Source organism: Leptonychotes weddellii, chromosome 2 (genome assembly GCF_054177405.1).
Source record: "Leptonychotes weddellii isolate Sample4059 chromosome 2, ASM5417740v2, whole genome shotgun sequence".
Taxonomy (NCBI): Eukaryota; Metazoa; Chordata; class Mammalia; order Carnivora; family Phocidae; genus Leptonychotes; species Leptonychotes weddellii.
In genome coordinates, this window is record NC_138370.1 from 80,799,778 (window position 1) to 80,824,014 (window position 24,237).

At 35.5% G+C, this 24,237-nt stretch overlaps 1 long non-coding RNA gene across 7 annotated transcripts in view; it reads right to left on the minus strand.

The window, feature by feature from the left end:
* Positions 1 to 22,327, minus strand: part of LOC115941089 (uncharacterized) — a 187,397-nt gene extending 165,070 nt beyond the window's left edge. For all 7 annotated transcript variants that reach the window (XR_004075819.2, XR_014143241.1, XR_014143240.1 and 4 more), the window contains exon 1: positions 22,125 to 22,327. This is a non-coding gene — a long non-coding RNA (uncharacterized LOC115941089). The remainder of the gene's footprint in view (positions 1 to 22,124) is intronic.
* Positions 22,328 to 24,237: the final 1,910 nt, after the last annotated feature.

Below are 24,237 nucleotides of genomic sequence, written 5' to 3' on the forward strand. Positions count from 1 at the left end.
GATGGGTATTGAGGAGGGCACATTCTGCATGGAGCACTGGGTGTTATGCACAAACAATGAATCATGGAACACTACATCTAAAACTAATGATGTAATGTATGGGGATTAACATAAGAATAAAAAAAATAATAAAAAAATAAGAGTTATTATATATTTTTATAAATACTAGTATATAAATTGTAATATTGTGTAAGTACATTACCATATTCAATAAATATTGAGTGCCTTGCACAGTGCCAGGTGGTGGGGATGAAGGGCTAAACAAGGCTGACAAGGTCCTCTGCCTGGTAACTTAAGTTCTAGTGTACTTCCCCCAAATCTGCACCTCACTTCCTGCTCCCAAATAACCAAGCACTTTTCTAAATTTAACAGTAAGAAAAATTTGATTTATTATAAAGACCAAGTTGGGGGAGGGGGGCGCCTGGGTGGCTCAGTAGGCTTTTGATTTCAGCTCAGTCATGATCTTGGGCTTCCTGTTCAGTGCTGAGTCTACTCAAGGATTCTCCCTCTCTCTCTGCCCCTCCCCCTGCTGGTACACACACAAGGGTGCACGCATTCTCTCTCTCTTTCAAATAAATAAATACATCTTAAAAAATAAATAAATAAATAAAAGACCAAGTTGGCATTTATCCAGGAAGTCCAGGAAATCCACTGAAGGTTTTCTGGCTACATGGTGACAGACGAGATTTGCATTTTAGAAAGATTATTCTGGTGTTAGTACATAGAAAATCCACTAACAATCTTTGCAATGGTTTGGCTGAGAATGATACAGCCATAGGAAAAAAGAGAGTGTACTGATGTAACAATGTGTCAGAGACAGAATCAATAGGGTTGGTTTCTGTTTTAGATAATGGATGGCCCATTTTATTACCAACCAATATAGTGAATATAAAAGAAGGCGTTAGTTGGAGTGAAAACCAGGTAAAAGAGTTTTTATTAGATGAATTTCACTTGGTTTTCATTTCACCAAGCCACTTGCTCTTTTTGCATTATGTGTAATGGGAAATAAGGTCTTTCAAATCCCAGTTCAGATGTTCTATTCGCCATGAAGCCAGCTTAACCCAAGAACAATTGAACTCTCCTCCCTCTTCTGGGTTTCTTGTATACTCCTTAGTTACTGGCAATATCTCCACATCATACTATATCATACATTTACCTCTCTCTACTACCATGTGCTTCTTGAAATTGGGCCTGATGTTTCATATACACGTGTTTATCCAAGAATGGCAAAATGCTAGGCACATATAAATAATTTTGAATTGAATTTCTTAAGATAGCTTCTTATAGATCAAGATCTATAGAATTACAAATATTATCTTTATGTAACCATTTATTAGTGCTCTCAAAATAAATACACAGTAAGGTGTCTGTGGACACATTAAAACAATCTTTATATAAATAGAGTCAAGAAACTGGTTTCAGGCTCTGGATCCATCAATTACTAGCTGTATGACATTGGAAATAAACATTTTTTAACTTTCTGAGTCAGATTTATAATCTAAACATAGGTATAATGATACCTGTTCAATCCATCAAACATAATTGAATGGTTCAGATGAGACGACATTCTTAAGAGCAGACTTCAAAACCACAAAAGAATATAGGCATGCAAGTTATATGTTATCTTGAGGAATAGTTCTTTAAATAATGCGTGTTTGTTGATCTTTTTATACTTTCTAAAAGATATGCAATATGTAAATATGCTATTGCATTTTTAGTACATATTTTATAATTAAAATATAGGAATAACAGAAACAAATATTCAAATATAAACTATCCTTCTGTTCTTCATTTCTGTAGAAAGTCAATTTTTTTATCATTGAACTTTCTAAAATTTACATATTTCTACAAAATATAAATTTTATACTGAGCTGGATTGGGATGAAAAACAACCAATTACCACTGGAATTTATTCTTGCAAATCATAAAAGCAATAATTAATATGATGCCTTTAGAAACAAGTGGTATTAATTCTTTAATTCCTGAGTTTTGTATCCAAAAAAAGTTATATGAAATGTTAAAAAATATTCAGCCAGAAATAAATAAAGTAGAGAAATCAGTAGAAAAAAATTGACAAAACTAAGAGTTGGTTTTCTGGAAAGATAAACACAATTGGCAAACTTAGCTAGACCAACTGAGAAAAAAGAGAAAAGACTAATAAATATTTCTGATGCCACAGAAATAAATGTTAAGAGACAACTATAAACATTTATTCACCAACAAATCAGATAACCTAGAAGAAATGGGTAAATTCCTAGAAACAATACAACATACCAAATATAGAAGAAATAGAAAGTCTGAGTGGATCTATAATTAGGAAGGATATTGAATCTGTAAACAAAAATCTTTCAAAGAGGTCTAGGAAAAGTCTAAGACTAGATGGCTTCACTAGTAAATTCTACCAAACATTTAAAAAAAAATAATGCCAATCTTTCTCAAACTCTTCCAAAAGGAAATTAAAGAAGACAAAAGAAATGGAAAGACATCCTGTGTTCATGGGTTGGAAGACTTAATATTGTTAAAATGTCTATATTAACCAAAGTTATCTACAGATTCAATGCCATTCTTATCAAAATCCCTCTGGTGTTTTTTACAGAAACAGTAAGAAAACAATAATAAAAATCATATGGAACTGCATAAACCCAGAATAGACAAAACAATCTTAACAAAGAAAGAAAAAGCTAGAGGTCTTACACTTCCTGATTGCAAAATACTTTACAAAGCTACCGTCAACAAACAGTATGGCATTTACATAAAAACAGACATATAGGTCAATGGAAGAGTAGAAAGCTCAGAAATAGACCCATAACTATAAGGTCAACTGATTTTTGACAAGAGTCCCAAAAAACACAACAGGGAAAGGACAGTCTCTTCAATGAATGATGTTGAGAGAATTGAATATCTACATGCAGTAGAATGAAATTGGACCCTTATCTTACACCATACACAAAATTCAACTCAAAATAAATTTAATACTTGAATTTAAAACCTCAAACTGTAGAACTCCTAGAAGAAAACAGGAAAAAATCTTCACGACATTGGTCTTGGCAATGATTTCATAGATATGACAGGTAACAAAAACAAAAATAGACAAGTGGGATTACATTAAAGTAAAAACCTTCCTTGTAGGCAAAGGAAGCAGTCAAGAGGGTGAAAAGGCAAGCTATGGAAGGGAAGAAAATATCTTCAAATCATGTTTCTGATAAAGGGTTAATATCCAAAATATATAAAGAATCACTCTACTCAATAGCAAAAAAGTCCACAAATGGCCTGATTAGAAAATGAACTCAAGACTTAAATAGACATTTCTCCAATGAAGACACACAAATGGTCAACAGGTATATGAAAATATGACCAATGTCACTAGTTATCAGAAAAATGCAGATCAAACTCACAATGAGGCTAGGGTGGCTATTAGCTAAAAAACAAAAGACAAGTGTTGGTGAGATGGCAGAGAAATTGAAGCCCTAGTAACACTGTTGCTGGGAATGTAAAATGGTGCAAACATTATATTAAAAGGTATGGAGATTCCTCAAAAATTAAAAATAGAACTATCACATGACCCTGCAATCCTGTTTCTGGGTATATACCCAAAATAATTGAAATCAGTATATCAAAGAGATATCTGTATTCCTGTGTTCATTGCAGCATTATTTACAATAGCCAAATAAGGAAACGACATAAATATCTGTCCACAGATGAATGGACAAAAAAAATGTGTTATATACATGCAGTGTAATATTATTCCTTTAAAGAGAAGGAAATTCTGAAATACGCAACAATGTGCATGAGCCTTGAAGACATTATGCTAAGTGTAATAAAGCAGTCCCAGAAGGACAAAAACGGCATGATGCCACTACATGACTTATCTAAAATAGTCAGACTACTAGAACCAGAGGATGGAATGGTAGATACTTGGGGCAGGGAGAGGTGGAAAATGTGGAGCTGCTATCAAAGAGCATAAAGTCTCAATTATGAAAGATGCGTAAGTTTTTAAGATCTGCTGTACAACATCGTGCCTATAGTTACCAATACTGCATTGTATAGCTAAAAATGTATTCAGAGGGTGAATTCCACCCTGTGGTATTCTTACCACAATAAAATAAAAATTTTAGAAGTTGCCTCATTGATTATTTAAATTATGCCTTCAAAAATTTGGAATTTGCCGTCTCAGAGATCATGTGGTTGACTCTTTCCCTTAAACTAACTCAATAAGGATATCAACACCTTTTCTATTAAATTCTTTCATTAAATATATTAAAGGATACTTAAAGTCATTGCTAAAAGCAGCTACAAACTATTCTTTTTTATTACACAGTGTCTTACTAAATGAACATTTACTTCGGAAAAAGAAAGAAAGAAGAAAGAAAGAAAGAAAGAAAGAAAGAAAGAAAGAAAGAAAGAAAGAAAGAAAGAAAGAAAGAAAAAGAAAAAAAGAAAGAGGGAGGGAAAGAGGGAGGGAGGAAGGAAGGAAAGAAGGAAGGAAAGAAGGAAGGTAGGAAGGAAGGAAGGAAGAAGGAAAGAAAGGGAAGAAAAGTAGAATAAGTGTATCATCTTGCCCATTTCCTCTGGCACTGCTATGAGTATAGTCAATTTATTTTCTTTTTTTTTTTTTTTTTTAGATTTTATTTATTTATTTGACAGAGAGAGACACAGCGAGAGAGGGAACACAAACAGGGGGAATGGGAGAGGGAGAAGCAGGCTTCCCGCTGAGCAGGGAGCCCGATGCGGGACTCGATCCCAGGACCCTGGGATCATGACCTGAGCTGAAGGCAGATGCTTAATGACTGAACCACCCAGGCGCTCCAGTCAATTTGTTTTTGTGACCCCAATTTTTCTCTGGTTCTCGCTGACCATTCCCTGTTGTTGGCATATGAATTCTATACAAATCTTAACGCTACCAGTTAAGCAGGGTAGTAATTTAAAGAGAATGGGTTTTGTATCTTGCCTTCATCTATTATTAGCTAGGTAACCTCACCCAAGTGAATGATTTCAAACACAAAATACGGTGCATAGGATCCTATTATAAAAGCTTAGGCTAAAACATGAAGTCCGTTAGGCCTTCCTTCTTTCTGTCTTTCCTTTTCTAAGGAAGTTCTAGCCTTAAACTGAATAAATAAAAATCAACAGTCTCTAAAAAAAAAAAGAAGAAAAAGAATTCTCAGCAATTTCCAATCCTTACTAAAATAAGAACCTGTACTGAATCTTGCATATTACATTTTATACTAGATGATTTAACTTTATCATCAAAATATAAAAATGAAAGAGATTAGCAAATCTGATTAAAATAATGGTGTAGCATACTAGATTATATTTGCTCATTACTTTTCTTTGTTTTTTTTCTTGCTATGTTATGAAATAAAATAGTCACAAGGCCTGCATATGAAAGCTGCAGTTAAAGGTCAAGGCTTCCTAAAGCACCCTCAGTAAACATTCTTATTGTAGTAAATTGTTCTTCCATTTCTTAGAGATTTAAAAGGACAGGTTTAGTGGAGAAATAACCAGAGTAATAAATTCCCTTAAGAGAGACAAAGTGGTTTGAATTGTTATAAAATTTGATTGAAAATAAGCTTTAAGAGATTATTTTTAACCTATAAATGCATGGTTTCTAATTCCACTTTCATATCTCTAAGGAAAAAAAAAAACCTGTTAGATCATTACTTTTACTTTTACAGTGTGCATAGGGTCCCCAAGTAATAATTTTTCAAAGTATTTTTGATGTGAAAGATAAAATCCTGCCCTTGATATTAAAAAATATTATCAAGGCAGTAAGGCTGCTCATCTAAATTGAGGGATTATCACTATTAAATTGAACATGTATATTTCTGTAGGAGATCTATAATCCCCAATTTTTGGAACAATGATTTTCATCTTGCCTGTCAAACATCTATAATTCAGATTAACTTGACAGCTTTATGAGACATGATAATTCTGTCCATTTGAATGCAACAGGGCAGGGATTTTATTTTTTCTACCAAGAAGCCATAACAATATTACAAATATCAATGTAACATCTAGCTATGACATTAATGATGTTATTTCGTTCCTAGATGACTAGATTACAACAGTCTTCTGTATGTATTAAAAATGATAATAATCTCCAATAAACAAAAAAAAAGCACATATCTTTAAATAATTCCTCTTGTCCTTCGTTTTCAATTGGCCAAGAATATAAACTAGACTTTTAGTGTACAATAGCATGCGGCTGCTAAAAAAGGAAAGATCACATGGAAATTTGGGCTGACGAGTTATGGCCTGATTGTGGAATTGTGTCAATCCACAAAGAAGCAAATTCACCAAGAAGCCTTCACCAAGGCATAAAGATTGTGTTGTTTTTCTGATTCTAAGTGACATCAAGGGGCACCTGGGTGACTTAGTCGGTTAAGCCGTTAAGCCTCTGCCTTCGGCTTAAGTGGTGATCCCAGGGTCCTGTGATTGAGCCGTGTCGGGCTCCTGGCTCAGCGGGGTGTCTGCTTCCCCTTCTCCCTCTGACCAGCCCCCAGCCCGCTCCTACACATGTGCTCTCTCTCTCTCTCTCAAATAAATAAATAAAATCTGAAGAAAAAATAAGTGACATCAAGAGACTTTTTCAGGTGTTCCCAAATTCTCTTCCCTGTCACAAATTCTACTCAGTTTATGTCTGAAAGAAGAATAACATTTTTTGTTTTGTAAGTGTTCGTTAAAGGTATATGTTTAAGAAAAAAATTGACTTTGCTTAGTGCTTTACACTGAAGTTGATGTGGACAGTTCAGAAAACTTCCTGGATACTGACTGCAAGGCAGCAGAGGGCAGGACAGGCAAGGCCAGGTCTTTGGCTGAAGAGCCGATATATACCCCCGGACAGATGACTCCATATTGTATAGAAGCAGGGAGTGACTTGGTCCTACAATGGCTACTATTCACCTTGAAAACTGTGCATTAGCCAGATTTATAGACACAAAAGGTGAACTGATATTGAAAGTATAACAGAAAGAGGCAAGAATCCTGAGCACAAATGGCGCTTACTAAATGCCCATCACAGTGGGAAAAAGACAGTGTGTGGGAGTGCAGGACTTTAGAGAACCATGGGTACGTGGCTTTATTTTTCTCTTTCTCTTTTAGATACTAAAGCAGAAACAGAGTTTAGGCTTGCTTAATAAAAATGAAAACCTCCCAGATAGCATATTGAGGTGCCTTGCCGAAGTAAGAGAAGTGTTTATAGAAACTACTTACAGGGGGCGCCTGGGTGGCTCAGTCGTTAAGCATCTGCCTTCGGCTCAGGTCATGGTCCCAGGGTCCTGGGATCGAGCCCCGCATCGGGCTCCCTGCTCAGCGGGAAGCCTGCTTCTCCCTCTCCCTCTGCCTGCCACTCTGCCTACCTGTGCTGTCTCTCTATCTCTCTGTCAAATAAATAAATAAAATATTTAAAAAAAAAAAAAAAGAAACCACTTATGGTAAGCTGTTAAATCTTTTTGTTGTTGTTTTGGTTCAGGAAAAGGATGTATTTTTAGTTTACTTTTTGCTGTTACTGTTACCGTTATTTAAGAGTCTATCTCATAATGCCTGCCTATTTTTAAACAAGCCATAGGATATTTGGCAATGTGTTTTGAAATAAAATGAAATTATATAGCAATTACTTTTCATTAAGGAAATTGGGAGCATTTGGGGCCTATTTTGACAAAACAAATAAAACCTTTTTAAAAAGATGAGTGATTATAAGTTAGTGTGAGTACAAGAAAAAAATTGTCATTCTATGAACACATTTGACAGAGGTTCAATAATTAACTAATAATGAAAGCTTTCATTATTTCAAATGTTCACCAATTAGCTAAAAAGAATGAGTTTACACAAGGTAACTGTATCATTTATGGGATAGAGGATCTGGTATTTTTAAATCTCATTCACCAACTGGTGGTACGTTAGTTAGTAATTTTGATAGGAAAATGGCCTAATAAAGTAATATTAATAATGTATTGTCACTTTGGTCACATAAAAACTTCACAAAATCTAGGCTGAAAGAAGTGACAATAGTTAATTAGCTTTAGTTTTCCACAATTCAAAACAATAACAACAACAAAGCTTCCTTACAAACTTTTATATATCCATTTAAAAAGAAAACATAGCAAGCTTACGTGGGTGAGAAGAAATCTAGGAATGATAGAAAGCACACAAAAAAGAAACAAATTTTCAAAATATGAACTTGGGCTAGGGTAATAAATTAAAACCAAGTCTATCAAAGATGTTTGATATAATAACAATAAATGTTAATGTTTGGTCATTAAGAAAACCCAATGAAAATAATTTCTATCCTGAGATACTATATTTTCTCTCAGATTGGCAAAGATTAGAAAGAGCATTAATGTCTGGGATTAACTGGCTATGAAAATGGAAGAACATGTGCATAACATTGGTAAATAAAACCTTCCAGAAGGAAAATTTGGCAATATGGATCAAAATATTTTACGAAGTTATCTGCTTACTCTTTCTCCAACAATTCTACTTCTGAGAATTTATTCTAATGAAGGAAAACCAAACATATTCCCTCCTGTTTTGCTTATGATAGAAAATAAATCCAACAACAGAGATTTAGCTAAAGAATTTATGGTACTTTAGTTTTTTAGAATAGTGATATAAGTGAAAATAAGATCACAAAACTTTACATAATGAGGAATACATATACAAAATATATACACACATGCATATGCACATATACATTTACATATATTAACAGTGACTGTCTCCAATTGGTAAAAGTCCAGATTGTTTTATTGTTTTTAAGACTTTTCTGTTTTCTAGTTTTTTGCAGACATCATATATTTTTTATGAGATAGGGAAAAATGAAGATAATTATAGTTCCCATTGGTAGCTGATTCTAATATATAAATAAGACAAGCACTCAGACCATAGATAAGCAGTATGTCTAATAGTTAAGGTTAATGCCTCTGATTACCATATGGCCTGAGTTCAAGTCCCAGAGTCATGAGTTATCAGCTGCTTAACTTAGCCAAGTTACTTAACATCTTCGTTTCAAGGTTTCCTTATGTGTAAAATATATTAATTGTTCCTTATTAGGTTTGGATGGCCAAGCGAGTTAATGTGCATAAAGAACAATGAACCTGCTTCACGGTAAGCACTACAAAAGAATTACCAATTTTTATTGTTTCCACTTGAACATAGGCACCACAAAGACAAACTTATTAATTAATTAATTAATTTATTTATTTATTTGAGATAGAGCATGAACAACAGGAGAGTCAGGGGGGAGGGAGAAGCAAACTCCCTGCAGAGCAGGGAGCCAGATGTGGGGCTCAATCCCAGAACCCCAAGATCATGACCTGAGCCAAATGCAGATGCTTAACCAACCAAGCCACCCAGATGCCCCAAGACATTTTTATGTATTTTGTTCACTGACAAATTCCCAAACATGGAACAGTAAATGGTAGGCAATAAATACATGATGAATGAATATATGTAGAAAGGAAAGGGAAGAAAGAAGGAATATTTCCTTTATTTTAATAAGAATTATAACTCACATGTAATAACACGGCAGGAATATTATTAATGTTGAAGATTGTGTACTTATTAGGGTGTATTTGAATACCTTTTATCTAATTCAGTTCTTTTTCAAATTAAATAAGAAAAGCATAGATTCTGTACCTGTTCTTAGAAATCTCTATAACTCATTCTCTCTCATGTGTACTGGAATAAATTTTGACCAATTGTTGACTTAATTTTGAACTTTTTGTATTATCACCTAACCCTAAGTCTATATTTTCCCTTTAACTTACACGGAGATCCATTTATTTTAGAGGAGAACCCCACGCTCTACATGGACAGTGGGGGATAAAAAAAATAACATGGTGGTATTTGGACAGTACCAAACAGCAGAGTTTGAAAGGTGTAAAATATTTCATATTTTCCTTAAGGATATGTAAATGCTTTGAAAATGTCATGAAGTGATTGTTTTTTCTGGAAAGTCCATTTTCATTATTGATGAATGTTGTGGTAGAATGTTATCAGGTTAGTCAGCCTGCTTTTAAAGTATCTTCAAAAGAGATTAGTCATCAAATAACTGACACTTAGGAAGCCAACTGTGGACTTCCATTTCAAGATGACAAAGTAAAGATATTTTTGTACCTTTTTCTTAAAAAATCACTTCTAAAATGACAAGGAGAAAAAAACACGGAATCAAAAATGATCATTGGTAAAAACAGGAGACATCTGCAACCCTGAATCGCAATACATAAGGGCTTTAAGTATGACTTATAGAAAGGAGGAAAATCATACTTAAATGTTGATGGAAATACCAACGAGGAGAAAACTCATTTGCCACTACAGAACTCCAGAAAGACTCAGGATTGTAGGCTTAATCAGCTTAAATTAGTGTTGATGTTGGAGCAGAAAACAGGGTGATGTCTTTTTTTCCTTTTTAATGACTATGTAAGGAGCAGTCAGATGCCCCAATTTTTACTCCCAGCTACCAGGCCTGTAAGCCCCCAAAGAAACCAGATATTTATATTCTGGATCTTGTCAGGCTCCAGAGTAAAAGATTCCAGGCAGAGGAAAGGAAGAAAATGCAATCTATACTGAAAACTAGGATTTTAAGTACACTCCTTATGTGAAACTACCTATTATGCTTAAGGGTGAAATAACTACATAAATTATTTGGAATTTTCATGGAAGATTTGTCTGTTCTCCATTTATTTTTTCAATTATTTTTCACATCACTATGGCCTCATGGATATTTATTTTATACTCTGGGTTATAATCCAGTAATACTTTCTTATCAAATTATGCCATCTTTGACCATTGACATCCCTTTCAGTTGGTTTCTGTGTGTCATTTTGTTATGTCACCATCATGATGTTGGTATTATACTTTCAGCACTTCATTACTTTCTGTCACTTCAAGATGTTCTAGGGTTATCTTGAATATTCAGTCTTGGTCCTACAGTTAGCCATTTCCTCAAGAAGCCCTGTTTTCTTTAATTGGAGCATTGCACTAGAACCCCAAATCTGGATGCTAAGCATGCTATCTTTCTGTTTCTGATTTCTAGCTTAAGTCCATTGTGGTCTGAGAAGACACTATGTATTATTTCTATTCTTTAAAATTTGTTAAGGTGGGGACACCTGGGTGGCTCAGTGGGTTAAGTGTAGTACTCTTGATTTCAGTTCAGGTCATGATCTCAGGGTTGTGAGATTGGGCCCTGCATTGGGCTCTGTGCTGGGCATGGAGCCTGCTTAGGATTCTTGCTCTTGCTCTCCCTCTGCCTCTGCCCACCCCCAATATTTTTTTTTTTTTTAACTTGCTAAGGTGTGTTTTATGGCCCAGAATGTGGTCTATCTTGGTAAATGTGCCATGTGAGCTTGAGAAAAACATGTTTTCTGTTCTTATCGTATGACGTATTCTATAAATATCAATAATAACAAATTAATTGATAATGTTTTTCAGGTCAGCTACATTCTTATTGATTTTCTGCTTGTTTGAGCTATCAATTAATTACTGTCAGAAGGTGTTGAAGTCTCTAATTGTAAGAGTAGATTTGTCTATTTCTCCTTACCTAACATTTTTATTCTTTGTTGTTCAGTACATACATGTTTAGGATTGTTAAATCTTCCTAAAGAATTCCTCCCTGTATAATTATGTAGTACCTCTCTTTATCCTTGATTATTTTTGTTGCTTTGAAGTCTGCTTTGTCTGAAACTAATACAGCTACTCCAAGCTTTGTTCTGATTAGTGTTTGTCTGGTACATCTTTCTCCATCCCTTTACTTTTAACTGATCAGAGTCTTTGCATTTAAAGTGGGTTTCTTATAGACAACATATAGTTGTGTTTTTATCTTCTCTGACAATCTCTGCCTTTTAATTGGTGTATTTAGACCAATCACATTTAAAGTGATCATTGATTTACTTGGATTCATGTAAACAATGTTTGTAACTGGTCTACTTATGACCAGAGCCGCCTTCTTCTGCCGTCTTTGGCTTTAATTGGGCATTTTGTATGATTCCATTTTATCTCCTTTTTTAGTGGATCAATTATATTTCTTTAAAAAAAAAAAAAAAAACTTTTAGTGGTTGTTCCAGAGTTTAAAATAATACGTTTTTAACTTATCTAAGGCCACCTTCAAATAACACTATTCCACTTGGTTTTGGTTCCTTATAACAGAATAAACTAAATTCCTCCCTCCTGTCCCTTATAATATTGCTGTCATTCATTTTACTTATCCACGTGCTATACTCACCCAATACATTGTTGCTATTATTGCTTTTGGAATGTTTTCTTTTAGACCAATTAAGAATAAGAATAATAAATTATTTTACCTTAGCTTATTTTATCTCTGCTACTCTTCCTTTCTTTACATAAATTCATGTTCCTGACTTATATCATTTCCCTTTGCCCAAAGAACATCTTAATATTTCTTCTGAAGCAGATGTGCTGGTGATAAATTACCTCAGTTTTTGTTTGTCTGAGAAAGTCTTTATTTCTCCCTCATTTTTGAAGGATAATTTCATTAGGTATAGAATATTAGGTAGGAGGTTGTTTTTCCATCAACAAGGCTCTGGTAAAGTCTTTCCTCCTAGCAAGTAAGCCTTTCTTATGGAAAAAGCCCTGGGTGTTTTTCACAATTATCTTTTCCCTCCCCCTGCCAGAGACTGGAAGGGATCTTTCTCAGATCATCACTAAGAGAACCTGGTAGGGTTCCTGGAGGTAAAGCTCCAAAAGTGTGTGGGCTCTCCATAACTGTGGCTCCCAGGAGTCTACCATTGTATAATCTCCAGCTAGCCTCTAGCAATTCATCAAAATTGTTCTTTTAGTGTTCCTATCAATTTCTGGCTCCAGTGTCTTCTGTTCCAGGTAAGCTGATCTCAGATGGGACTCTCTGTATTTTCCTATTTCTCCAGATTTCAAGGTGATGGTTTGCTCTGAAAACTCAGTCCTCTCAGGGGTCCAAGAAAAACCACTGATTTTCAGTTTGTTCACATTTTTGTTTTTGTAAGGACAGAAGTAACAATTTCAAACTCTTTACATGTCAGAGCTAAAACTTGAAGTCTGAATGTAAAATTTTGACGATAAAAGTTCAAAATTAAAAGGTGACTTTGGACTCAAACAAAAAAGTTGGGCAATTAATTTTGTAATCTTGTGATATAAGTGATATGGAATTATATACAGAAAACAATACTATCTGCCCTGAAAATTATTTACAAACCACTGCCAGCTATATTCATCTATTCCACTCAAATATTTCCTGAGGGATACAGACAGCTGCAATGCTGGCTATAACATAGGGTTCATATTGGTCATTCACAAAATATAGAGGAGTAGAAATTTTTAACTTTTAGAAAAGTAAGCATATGGGGCGCCTGGGTGGCTCAGTCGTTAAGCGTCTGCCTTCGGCTCAGGTCATGATTCCAGGGTCCTGGGATCGAGCCCCGCATCGGGCTCCCTGCTCTGTGGGAAGCCTGCTTCTCTCTCTCCCACTCCCCCTGCTTGTGTTCCCTCTCTCGCTGTGTCTCTCTCTGTCAAATAAATAAATAAAATCTTTAAAAAAAAAAAAAAAGAAAAGTAAGCATAAAGAGAAATTGATGATAAATGAGGAGCAATTGGCTGCTTTCAGTAATTTTCATATTAACACTTTTAAAGAAAACATTTTAAGAAAAATATTCCTAAAGCAAGTCTATATCTCTATTGACAATATTTTTAAAAATATATTCACAACTTCAGTCATCACCAGCTAATGTTAATTTTCTTATTGAAAATAGAGTAAAACATGCTAGCTCCATCATACAGGTTTTCATGATGCATTGAAGATTATTTGAGTAGGATTATGACACTAATTGATTAAATACTATATTTTTTAATGGGTAATTATAAGAAGAAACAAAATACCATAATGGGCCATGAATAAGGTACACTTGGGACTAATAGTGGGGATAAATTAAGACATACTAGTATGCTAATGACAATGGATAATGGTTTGGATTGTGTGGAGCACTCTGGTCCCATTTCCTCATTCCTAGCCCTGTGAGTTATCTAAATAACCATCTAGAAAACCCCAGTACAGATGATTCAACAAGTTTATGTCTTTTAGCTTTCACACAGAAGAATATTCCATTCCAAAAATATTTATGATTTAGTTAACATATTTCTCCAGACTTAAAAATGCTCAGCCACAAACATATACTAAATGTTTAATAGTGTTAAGAGTGATAGGGATGTTATAGTGTAGAATGTCCCCTATTATAAATGACCTACAGTGGTAGGATGGTTCCCCTATATCCATACTGTTTTGTTTTTTACAAACAAAACTTCAATTTGGAAAATTTTTTTTGAAAATTCACTGGTGGCACCTTTTTGAAATAATAGAAAATCCGACCACACTAAGCCAGAAATTCTACATAGTAACAATCATTTAGAACTGAACATAGGTTCAGATCTATACACACCAGGGTGATCAATAAAAGATGGAGGTTTGGCTTTAATTTTTGAGCAGTCTCCTTTAGTGCAAAAATTGTCTCAATTTAAGTGTAGCTTACATTCATTTAGTTTTTTTTTTTTTTTAAGATTTTTATTTATTTATTTGACAGAGAGAGAGACAGCGAGAGAGGGAACACAAGCAGGGGGAGTGGGAGAGGGAGAAGCAGGCTTCCCGCAGAGCAGGGAGCCTGATGCGGGGCTCGATCCCAGGACTCCGGGATCATGACCTGAGCCGAAGGCAGACGCTTAACGACTGAGCCACCCAGGCGCCCCTACATTCATTTAGTTTTTTGTTTTTTTTTTAATTGGGGACAATCTGAATTTGTTGACCTAAACTAAAAGCAAGTGTTTTAGATTGATTATTTAAGCCTTTGGTTCTCACTGTAATCTGAGTACATGCTGTATAGAGCTAAGCACTAGAAGACTCATTGTTTCTTTCTGAGAAATGTTTCCTACTCTAAGCTTGTGTCATTCTCTTACCTTACCTGACTTTCCTCTGAGGCCATTTGAATTCAGGATCCCTGATTTATAGTCAGACCAACCTGGGTTAAATCCCAATTCTGCCACTTACAGGTTGTAAAATTTGGGGCAAATCAACCAACCTCTTTGAGTCTCAGTATAAATAAATAAATAAATAAATAAATAAATAAATAAATAAATAAACCAACCAACCTATTACTTCGTGTGCAGTCCAAAAGCAGAGCTACAAGAGCCTTATAGGAATAAATTCCTTATATAATCTTGGGGTTGGGGTATGGGCAGGCTGGACATCTGGAAAAAGGAGTTGGAACATCAGAGAAAGTCACTAATTCATCTGATGCACTGGCACTGTGCACAAGTCAGAGTTTTCTGAACAATCCAAGAGTCCAAGCCTGTCGAACCACCAAAACAAGACTATGAGAAGGCAGTTCCTGGAGAGGTCCAGGAAAACCTACGGCCTCTGTTTATCTGTGTGCCCACAGTCAAGTGTCTGATCTGGATCTGTTGCTGCTGTTGGCCAGCAGGCCTATCCGTCCAGAAAACAAGTTCAATACAGGACAAAGGAGCAGCAAGCTAGAATTCATGGGGCACTTCTGTTTCTGACCATCACAATTATCTGTGAGTAATGACTGTTTTCCTCACTTGCATCCTCCAAATCTCACACAAGTTCCTCCTTCAGACAACTCTAACCAAAACTCGACAAGAAAGGTAATTCAGGAACATGAATTCCAACTTTGACAAGTAGATGCAGAACAAGAATTTACCTTACAGAGCTATGAAAATTATTAATATATTGTACTATAATCGAGCTAATCAGTTGTCCCTGAGAGGAATGCCATGCCAGATCTGAACGAAAACTCTATACCTCTGAAACTTAGTATAAAGATTACAATTATTGTTAAACAATGAGTGAGCAGGGTAAACTGAACGAAAAATTTCATTAGTGAGAATTTATAATGCAGAATCTAAAGAATATCATTTGAAAGAAATCCCTACTAAACATCCCTTTATCATCACCGAGTTTTTCTCCCTTTGATTTCTTGCCCTCTTTCACAGAATATTTTGTGTTTTGGGCTCCTGTCTTGCTCCATTTTTTGACATGTCCTGCGATGGTTAATTTCATAGGTCAAGTTGACCACAAATGGGGACCCAGGTATTTGGCTAAACTTTATTTATGGGTGTGTCTCAAGGATGTTTCAGGATGAGATTAGCATTTGGATAAGTAGACTGAATGAAGCAGATTATCTTTCCTAATGTGGGTGGGGTGGATATTATCCAAACCATTGAGAAAGGAAGAATTCACTCCCTTTCTGACTGTTGAGCTGGGACACCGGTCTTCTCCTACACTCAGACCAGGACTCATACTATCAGATTGTCTAGACTTCAAACTCTGACTGGGACTGACACCACTGGGTCCACAAACTTAATGGCTTAAAACAACACACAATTACTGAGGTTTCCATGGGTCAAGAATCCACGCATGGCTTAGGTGGGTCTTCTGCTCAGGGTTCTACAGACTGCCATCAAGATGTTCACTGCACTATGCTCTAACCTGGAGGCTTAAGATGGGAAGAATCTGCCCGAGGTCATTCAGGTTGTTGGCAGAATCATTTTCTTGCAGCAGAAGTCACAGTGATTTCCTTCATCAAGGTCAACAGGAAAACATCTCTGAACACAGGGAGGGCCTAAGATTCTCTTTTAAGAGCTTTCACTGGATTATATCAGAGACCCACCCAAGAGAATTTTTCTTTAGATTAACTCAAAAGCTCTCCATGTGAGGATGCATAAAGTTGGCAGTCTGTATCTGGAAGAGGGCTCTCACTAGAACCTGCCCATGCTGATACCCTGATCTTGGACTTCCAGCCTTCATAACTGTGAGAGATAAATTTCTGTTGTTTATAGGACATCCAGTTTATACTATTTTGGTATAGCAATCTAAGCTAAGACATTTGTGCAACAACATGTATTAATCTTTCTATGATATCAAAAATTAAGAGCAATATAAATATGCAAAAGTAGAGAATAGTTAAGTAAATTTGGTTTATTAATACTTTGATATTTATGATATCATTATTAGATCATGTTAGAGAGGAGTATTTACCCTAATGTAGAAAAAAATGTTTAGATAGATTTCTAGGTAGAGAATAAAAACAGACTATAAAACAGTATGGATAATATATAACTATTTTACTTAATATATACACTAAAAATACACCTCTTTGATTCTTCCTTTTTTTTTTTTTTTAGATTTATGTATTTACTTTAGACAGACAGGGTGAGCACAAGCAGGAAAAGCAGAGGGAGAGGGAGAGAAAGAATCTCAAGCAGACTCCAGACTGAGTACAGAGCCTGACGTAGGGCTCGATCTCACGACCATGAGATCATGACCTGAGCTGAAACCAAGAGTAGGAGGCTTAACTGACTATGCCACCCAGGTGCCCCTGATTCTTCCATTTGTACAAGGCCTTTCCTTCTGCTGATGTGGTAATACAGGGAAGAGTGAAGAGACCAATCCTAGAATCACACTGCCTCAGTGCCAACTCTGGCTCCACAACCTACCTGCCTATGACATGTGCAAATGGTTTAACCTCATTCTGCCTCAGTTTCTTTTCTATAAATAGGGAACCCTTACAGGTTTATTACTGCTACAGGGTTATTGTTTCACTATGAGAATCAAATGGGAGATAATGCATGGAAACACAGCATAAGGTCTAACACAGAGAAAACAATACTCAATTTTAACTATTAACTTACTAAGTGACCAAAAATATATGGAAGAACTGAATCAGTAACATGGATGATAGAACATTCTAGAATATCTGAGAAGAATGTCTCACAATTTGTTCACAAATTCGTGAAATATAAATTTAATTTACACAATCCATAATGGATATTATTGGCCTATCCTTTCCAACAGAAAACAGAACAAATTGCCTAAATCATTACCTAGTATACTATGTTATAGAGAAAAAAATAGAGTCTTAACAAATGACGTGGAAAATAAGAAATATTAATGTCAGGAGTAATTAGTCTTGGTAGGAAATAATCAGCACAAAATAAAACTGGCATTGTCTAAAAGTCCCTGGTGAAGTTTGGTATTCATTTAAAAATAGCAGAAGAGGGGAACCTGGGTGGCTCAGTCAGTTAAAGCGTCTGCTTTCAGCTCAGGTCATGATCCCAGCATCCTGGGATTGAGCCGCATGTCAGGCTCCTTGCTCAGCGGAAAGCCTGCTTCTCCCTCTCCCTCTGGCCCTCCACCCTGTTCATGCTCTCTCTATTGCTCTCTCTCTCTTTCTCAAATAAATAAATAAAATCTATAAAAAAATGGAACCAAATTTTATTTCAAAAAGATAAATCTCTAATTATCACCAGTGAACATGGATTGGATAGAAATAATGATCTCAAAACAAAACTCAGAATAGGAGGGCATAGAAGTAATTATTTTGATCTAGAGAAAAAAACTGGCTTTGGATCCAAGGTCAGTGTTTGACCCACTATAAATCACCACCTCCAAGAGAATAAAACGAACTAAAAAAGATCAGAACGACTAAGAACTGATATTTCTATGACCTAAAATTGTCATCTTAAGGTAGAATATTAGCTGCTGAAAGGCAAGCAAAGGGAATAAAACCGAGTCTGGAACCTGCATCGAGTAGGGGCTTTAAATGGGGTTACCTAGTCACTTCCCAGCAGGGCATCAAGAACTCCTTATTGGGGCTCTGTGAGATTCATGGAATTAATGAAAAGTTGACAATATTTTTCTTTCAACTATAGCATTGTTAAATGGCCAAGTTAATTGCTATAAAATGAAGAATCCGTGCACAAAAGGAATCTCTGCTTACATTGACCGCAAAAATCAGTGGAAGGATCAGGACAGAAAGGTAGACAACCTCTGAGAAAAAACAGCATTGGGACACAAATGAACTTACATATATCTTAAACTATTGGTAAAGCTTTCACCACCACCACAATTTCACACTTAATGTTTCCTATTTCATACAGTGCTGTCTCTGAATCCTTAGAAATGTAATTGTAGTCTGGTTCAGAGTAGGTGTTTGAGAAATAATTCTGTTCGCGAGCAACCTTTACAAATCCAACAAGACAAATTATATTTTCCCATGTAAGCACAGAATTTTTTTTCAGTATTACCCATCCAGTGAATTGCTTTGTTGCCTATAGTGAATAATGTAAACATCTCTCTCTATCTCTCTCTCTCCCTCCCTTCCTCCCTCCCTCCTTTCCCCCACCATTTCCCTCCCCATGCCTTCCCTCTCTCTCTCCATCTCTCCCCTCTTTTTCCCCTCTTTCACTGTCCTTCCCCCTCTCTCTCTCTGAAAATCCTTCATCAACTTACGTCAACCAAAAGTAGATTTGAGGCTGGATACAAATAATGAATACATAAAATAAAAACATAAATTACATATATGTGTGACTTTCGTATGCTTTCTGAATTTGGATGGAATTAAGAACATAATGTAAAGGGGCGCCTGGGTGGCTCAGTTGGTTAAGCGACTGCCTTCGGCTCAGGTCATGATCCTGGAGTCCCGGGATCAAGTCCCGCATCGGGCTCCCTGCTCAGCGGGGAGTCTGCTTCTGCCTCTGACCCTCCTCCCTCTCATGCTCTCTGTCTTTCATTCTCTCTCTCTCAAATAAATAAATAAAATCTTTAAAAAAAAAAAAAGAACATAATGTAAAAATAGATGTGTGAGGAGAAGTAATGCCCTGGACTAAAGTCAGAATGCCCTCCACCTTCCAAGAACAGTTCTGAGGCTTGCATCTACTTCACTCTCTGTAAACTGATAATGTCAAAGCAGGGGATCACTGCATAACCTAAAATTCTATGAGGTGATGTAAGCAGAGCATTGAGAATTAGTAATAAGGACTTAGAGAAATAAAGTATAGTACTGAAATCTCTTTCACTGGGAAAAAAAAAAAAGTGAGAATAGAGATAAAAACAGAAGAAGTCTTTATGTAAAATCAACCAGCTAATACTAGATCCAAATATCTATCCTCTGGGAAGGCTTCCCAACATTCTCAGTTATACCTTTCCTGATGTGTCTCTGACATTTTAGACATGTGCCTATTACAGCGCACAACACATTGTCGTCATCATCTCTCACACGTTGGCTTCTCCCATTGTTCTGGGAGTAGCCGGGAGCAGAAGCACTCTTTCATATCCTTGCAGCGTCAGCACTAGCAACGAATACGTAACATACAGTCAATAGAGTCAACATATAGTCAATTAATAGCTGCATTAATAAATGAATTAATTATTTAGTCAGGCTTAGCATGATAAATAGCTATCCAGAAACTAAATACATTAATCTCCCTCCCATCCCATTTTTTTTCAGAAAATAGCAAATTAGGGTTTCAGTAGAATTTTACTTTCTTTATCCAGTTATAGCATGTATTTTAAGCACATATTCCATATAAATAACCAAAGGTATATTTACACATTGATCAAACTAACAAGAAAGGAGTCACCACTCCTAAAATTCTTTTAGAATCAAATATTCTACTTTTAACAGTTTTATTTAACCTGCAATCTTCTTTGCATATTATACTCTCTAGTCGATCATTTTCTACATGTATTTTATGAATATAGAAGCAAATCATATTAAATATCAAATTAAGAAAAAATACATACAATCCATGGTAACCTTAGAAAACAATTTGAAGCCATTATAGGTATATGAAACATAACTTTAAGAAATATAGAATGTGAATTTAACAAATTTGAATTAATAAAAAAGAAAAATAATAGACAATAAGAATAATCTTCAGTGTCTATAAAATCCTTTATATTTTATAAGGCACTTCTGATACATGAACCCTATATCTTTGTAAGAATTGGATACATTATTTCCACTTGCCAAGGCATAAACTGAGCCTTAGTAAATTACATGACTTGTTGGATTTCATGCTAATTATAGGTGGTAGAGTTGAAACTACAGCTGAGAGCTCCGGATTCATACTTCACTTTGCTTTGCATCAAAAACCACACAGTACATCCTTGTTACATACCAATTCTGGTAAATAAATGTATTTTAAGCATAGAGTCCACACATATTACCATTAATAAGATTCCTATTTTAGTTCTTTGCAGAAATATCAAAATGCATAAATGTTAAGTACTTTAAGTGTAAACCAATATAAGCATAAAGCAGTATTATTAAAACACAATACTATGGCATTTAAAAATTGACTTGTCTCAATTGATGGAGAATCCAATTTAGGTTAAATAACTATGTTTATGAAATTACTTCAGGATTTATTGGCTGTAGCATGATAACTCATCAACTACAGTTGAGCTTACAGGAACCTGAGCAGAAAAGTTAATTAACAACAGTTTTAAAACTGCCAAAAGCTGCTGCAGTTCACTTTGCACTCTGCATACATAGCAACATGTGCCGGGCTTCAAAAAGAAAGTCATTTTCTAAAACTGTTTACTTTCATGTCATTGAACTCATTATTAAAAATAAGTGAGCAATATTGATTTGGATTGTTTAATAATTCAAAATGGTTAAAGGCAATAACAGCACTTGAACAGACAAATATTTCCTATTATTGTTTACCACCAACTTTATACTGACTCAATTAATCCAGGCATCGTTTCCCAAAACAAATTGAAATGCAATTACCAGACCAATAAGATACTAAAGTCAGTAACTTAAACCTCAGGGAGGAGATTTTATAAAGTGATATAATCAATATTGCATTTGAGGTGGTATATGGTGATGTTAATTTGCCACAGAAAATACAGAAATTCTATTACCTTTTAAAAATTAAAATATCTCAAAATCTACTGATATGATATTGGCTGCACTTTGAATGGCTGCTTTGCAGAAACTATATGATTTAAAAAAAACAGCTTACATTCATACACTTTGAACGAGGACATCTGCCTCTTAGGTAAGAGAAATTGTGGCTGATAAATGCTTGGCCTTCAGTAACACTTAGTAAGAACACAAGTTGTCTTACCAACACACAAACAATTTTCGTATATTCCTTGTGTTGCAGAAATAGCTATCCATGATTTTTGCTCAAAAATCCATTCACAGCCATCACAGTTATTGTCTTATCAAATTTCCCTTCAAAACAATAAGTATTGGCCCTAAAACCAAGTTGTTTCTACATTTGCCCATCGTAACTCTTTAAAAATTGAAGAAAACAGAAGAACAGTAACATACCTTTGATAGAGAAAATCATGCACCTGTTCCAGTTTCCCTTCTTGGACTATGACTAGTTTTCTTCATAAATCCTCCAATTCACTATTACCAGTTTAAAAGAAGTGAAATGCACAAAGCTAGAAATCAAACTCAAGTAAGGACTGAGACTATGATCAGGAACTACCTTAAGCCAAAGGCAAAATCTATTATTGGCTAATAGTGCACTTTCTGTGTGTTGTTTTTCTATATGAAAGCACTCTTACATCCAACCACAGAATAAGAATAACTACTAATTGGTTTTCTGCTCAAAGAGACATATCATTGGTTGGCAACTAAGGTAGCAAGAATAGTATTTTCACCCACTCACAGCTTTAAAAATGAGAAGAAAATCTGATGTACTGAATATAGAAAAAATCTTTCAGATTCAATAAACTTGCTGAGGAAATATTCTTATTTTCCTTTAAATTCTGATTGGTATAATGATGACCATTGTCTTTAGAAAATATAATCAGCATCGAATGCAAAAAATGCGAGACTTTATAAATTTTAACATTGTTAAAGGTAAACTCTGTAAGAGATTAAAAAATGGAAAGATATATAAAGATAAAATTAATATTTCCACCCACATACTCCCCATTCCAACCTCCTAAAATGACAATATGAAGACCCAGGTGTATGTACTTCCAGCAAGTTCTCCAAGCCGGTACAAAGACACACATCTATCTTAGCAGATGTCTTGTTGCAGCACCAGATTCATGAAGCGTTAGTTTACCCCAGCTATTGGAAGTACATCTGTAAGATGGCTTTCACTGTCAGTTACCCTCAGGATGGCCTCAGCTAAATAAAACTGCCTCTTCAAAACTCATGTTTGCTTGCAGGGGCAGTCAGCATCTAAAGACTGCTCATCTCAGGGGTGAAAAGGTCCGCTCCCTCATCCCAACCCAGAACAAATGTGAGAACTATGCCAGTTCTAAAACACACATGAAGTAGCTGGAGGCTTATATTGGTTCTTGCTCCTGAATCTTCTCCCCCTCCCCAGTCCTGTCTCAGCCCCTTCCTCCCACAGGTAGGGATGTGAAGAGCACTCCTAGTAAAGATCCAGCTTATCATCTCAGAAGATTTACAAAGACATTTGAAATAACATTTACTATTTCACAAATAGGGTAAGAGCCTTAAAACAGTGTGATTTTAATTATCCATCCCCTGCCTTTGTGCATCTTTTGTCTTATATTTTACTGCTACATATGCTATAAACCTCCCACTACCTTATTATTTTTGCTTTAAATAGTCAATATTTTATTAGAGAAATGTAATTACACACATACACAGAAGGAGAGAAGAGGAGTGGGAGAGAGAGAGAGAGAGACCTTTACAAAGGTACTAAAATGTGGGCGCCTGGGTGGCTCAGATGGTTGAGCGTCTGCCTTCGGCTCAGGTCATGATCCCGGGGTCCTGGGATCGAGTCCCACATCGGTCTCCCTGCTCCTTGGGAGCCTGCTTCTCCCTCTGCCTCTCTCTCTCTCTGTCTCTCATGAATAAATAAATAAATAAAATCTTATAAAAAAAAAAAACAAAGGTACTAAAATGTCTTTTACATTGACCCTCTCAATATTTACTTGGTCTGATGTTCTTCATTCCTTGGTAAAGATCTGGAATCAAATCTGGTATCATTCATTCATTATCCTTTGGTCTAAAGAACTTTTTAACATCAGTTGTTATAGAGAGCTCTTAGCTCTTGTCTCTCTGAGAATGCCATTATTTTTCCTCCATTTTTGAAGAATATTTTGGTTCAATACAAAATTTAGATGGACAGCTTTTACTTTTAGTGCTCTAACGGTGTCCATCTGACATCTGGTCTTCATTATTTATGAGGATATTTCATTATCATTTCCTTTCACTTTTCCAGGTATGTAATAGGTCTCTTTTTTTTTTTACTACTTTTGAAATTTCTTCTTTACGTATGATTTTTAGCAGGTTGGCCGTAATACGCTTAGGTTTTTCTATTGTTGTTATTGTCTGTATTTGCTCTGCTTGGGGTTTGCTGAATTTCTTGGACTGTGGGTTCATATCTTTTATTGAGTTTTGAAACACCTCTCACATTATCTCCTCAGAGATTTCTTTGTCCCCGTAGAGT